Below are 3,466 nucleotides of genomic sequence, written 5' to 3' on the forward strand. Positions count from 1 at the left end.
TCAAAGCTATCTATTATTATTTTTTTATTTACTCGAGATTAATCAAGCCGAGCCGAGCTAGAAAAGTTTGAAACCAAGCAGAACTCGAGCTTAGGTATCCAGCTCGGTTTCAAATCCGAACTGGCTCGTTTTATAATCGAGCCCGAGCTTACCCCTAGCTCGACTCTGCTTGTGAACGTACACTTTGATGAGTTGGCCATGAGGCTGAAAAGGTTTCCTAAACATTCCATGTCCATCAACTTCTTATGTGGGAAAAAATGTAGACAGGTCGAACTAGTAGAATATGAAAGAATAATGAATTTTGTTGTTCATTTATTTATTATCATCGTTGCATCAAGTACAAGTACAATATGAAAGAATAAAGAATTTTCAAGACTAGAAATATTTACTAGAAGGTGATGATGAATTGCTTTCAAATCAAAATCCCATGTAGGCTTAGAGGAATCTGGAGCGTTTGCATTCAGCAGGAAGACCGTTAGTAAAGCGTGTGCGGTCATTGCAGTAGTTGTAGATCATGTGCTTGTTCTGCACCCACCTAATCCTGTTTCGGCCAGCTGCATCGACTCCTTGAGTTCTCCATGCCTGGTTGTCATTTACAGAGCTTGTCGACCTTGAGTTAGGACCAACTTTATCGGCATTGGCATTGAATTTCCTGTAGTAAGCGGTGAAAGGTGCATTTTTCCAGTCAGTTTTCACACGCCCACCCTGGGTTGCCCAGTCATCTGCATTCCACAGGCTGGCATACACTCTCATCGGTTGGCTCTTGGGAAAGGGAACTCCAGCAGCCTCATGGTTGTTAAACACCCTCACTGGTATGTTATCAATCAAGAAACTGTAGTAAAATGTAGTTGAAGATCAGTACATGTCAGTAGTACGGGTAACTTGTGTGCATAGATCGAATGTGAGATGGACTTACATGATTCTTTGTGCGTTCCATACAATAGTGTAGGTGTGGAAGGCGGCAGTTGGGTCGAACCATAGGTGAAACTGTTGTTCCTTATCTCCTTTCCCTTGCGAGTATACATTGGTGTGGATTGTGTAAGGGCTTCCTGTGGTGTTGCCCAAGAACTCAAAAGTCTATCTCATCATGCCCCGCGCCTTGTGACGATAACTGGTGTACAAAATCAGTCATGCTTTTTGTTAGGGACTTGGTAACTATGATATAATGTCAAGATACAAATTTTGAAATCATGTGGGCATGGACTACTTACATAGAAGGTGGTGACAGTACCAGCAGAGTTTCCAGGTACTAGTTTGAGTTGCATGTCGAACCTTCCAAAGAGGTACTCGTGCTTGGACTGGAAACCTGAACCGGAGTACTGATCGAGTGAAAGGGAGAGATCCTGACCGCCATTGGAAATTTTAGCACGTTCACCTCCAAAAGTGATGTCCATTTCGTCATAAAAACTTCCTGCCGATGCAGCTACAATCAGACATGAAATTGCTAGAGCAACTGCACAAGCATTATGGATTGAATGTCCCATTATTCTTCTCAACCGAACTAGAGAGTGTATGTATGTGTGTGTGAAAGATAGAGAGAGGAAGAGATGTGATGGGTTTATGTTTAAGTGATGGTTTATATATATATAGGTGTGGCTACATCACAAATTTGCCATAGGAACCATCCTGGTTGGTGGAGAAGTGGTGACTCCACCGAAAAATGATTATAAGACACCCATTTACGCGTGCCAACTCATGAACAACAATTATTGCTTGTGTCTCGACACACACATATAGTTTTTTAGTGAAACTTCCCTTCCACTATCCTAGAGAAAATATTTTCAATCATAACATTAATGGTTAATGTTCCAAATGGAATGTTTATTTTTTCTGAGGTTAAAATTTTACACTACTTAAATATGAATTAATTAATCATGTACACCTATTATAGAAACTAGAACTATAATCACAATATTTTCAAATAATTAAGCACTAAACTATAAAACCTAGAACTATAATCACAATATTTTCAAATTATTAAGCACTAAACTAAGTTATTTATTAAGACCATCAATATTAGTCATTCTAAGTTTTTTATTATTAGTGTCCGCTTGCTCTATCTTGTAAACATGTCATGTATGAAAAAGAAAAAGCATGGCTAAGCTTAATGTTCGGGATAACCATAAATAACAAAAATATAAATTATTTCAAATGTTTGAAATGAAATAAATAACTTATACTGAAAATGTAATGAGTTTTAATTTTGCTATATAAAATACTTCCTGAAAAGTTTAATTGAGAACACTTTCTATTTAAGAATACTATACATCCATATATCTCATTTTTAATATTTAACCCGTCTACTACAAACTCCTACTACAGATCTAATAAAACTTTGAAACAACGTCCTAAAATATAGTAATTATAGTTAACAATATCAATCAAATCACAAGATTTTAGTAACATAATCATATACACTTATAATAGAGTCTAAATTTAGTAAGACTATCAAAGTCCAATGATAATCCTTATCCAAAATGTGTCAAGAACAAAAAAAAGATACAAATTATTTGAAGGTATTATTAAATAATACAGAAAAAATACAAACAGTTATTAATGCCGCTACTAGAAAATTGGGCTTTTCGAAGTGCATTTCCGTCGCAAAACGAGCTTGATTGCCCATGCGGCCATGCTGTATTTTTTGAGACCGTTAAAACAATCACAAATATTAGTCTTGTTGCGGCCACTTTGCAAGGAGACAGTTGGTGACCGGTTTGCAACCTTTTTGCGACCGATTACCATTTGCAAACTTGCGACCGTATTGTTGTGATGTATTTGCGATTGCAATTTCCGAGAGTAAATTTCAGTCACAGTTGCCCAATTTTCTAGTAGTATGTTTGTGTAAATGCACTTCAGGACGATAAATGCGGGGAGCGGCTTCTCGAAGACTCGATGAAGATTTGCAGATTCTGCGTATATCAAGGGGGAGTCTGTAAGTGTACCAAAGTTTGATAAATGTTGGATGCTGCTGAAGTTTCAACATTGAAGGACTGATCTTGTAATTATGTGAAAGCGTCACAAGTTTGGACAAGGGTTCTTATACATATGTGAACTTGTGGATTTATCTCTCATGAGAACTTTTAGATTTATCTCTCATCAGAACTTGTGGATTTATTCATATGATAACTTGTGGGTTTAGGATGTGAGTACTTGTATTCTTTTATATGGTGAGTACTTGAGGTTCTCTTAGAGTGTGCGAATTTGTATTTTCTAGATAGTGGTGAGCACTTATTTGTTAAGTATTGAGGGTTTTATGGTAAGGTCCTTGTTGTGCGAACATATGATTGTATATAAGCTTTGTGATGTATGCAATCTTTAGAGAGATTTCAATGAAACAGTGAAATTTTGGAGAAAACTTCTTGGGCAAACAAACCCTAGCTTTGTGTTCATTATTCAATCTGTGTGATTGTTGATTGTGAGTACTATGTGTATTCACGATTCTCTCATCTTCTACACCTTCTGTACG

At 36.9% G+C, this 3,466-nt stretch overlaps 1 pseudogene; it reads right to left on the reverse strand.

Annotated features, from left to right (window-relative positions):
- Positions 1-397: 397 nt before the first annotated feature.
- On the reverse strand, positions 398-1,518 carry LOC110865808 (annotated as a pseudogene).
- Positions 1,519-3,466: the final 1,948 nt, after the last annotated feature.

Source organism: Helianthus annuus, chromosome 11 (assembly GCF_002127325.2).
Source record: "Helianthus annuus cultivar XRQ/B chromosome 11, HanXRQr2.0-SUNRISE, whole genome shotgun sequence".
Classification (NCBI taxonomy): Eukaryota; Viridiplantae; Streptophyta; class Magnoliopsida; order Asterales; family Asteraceae; genus Helianthus; species Helianthus annuus.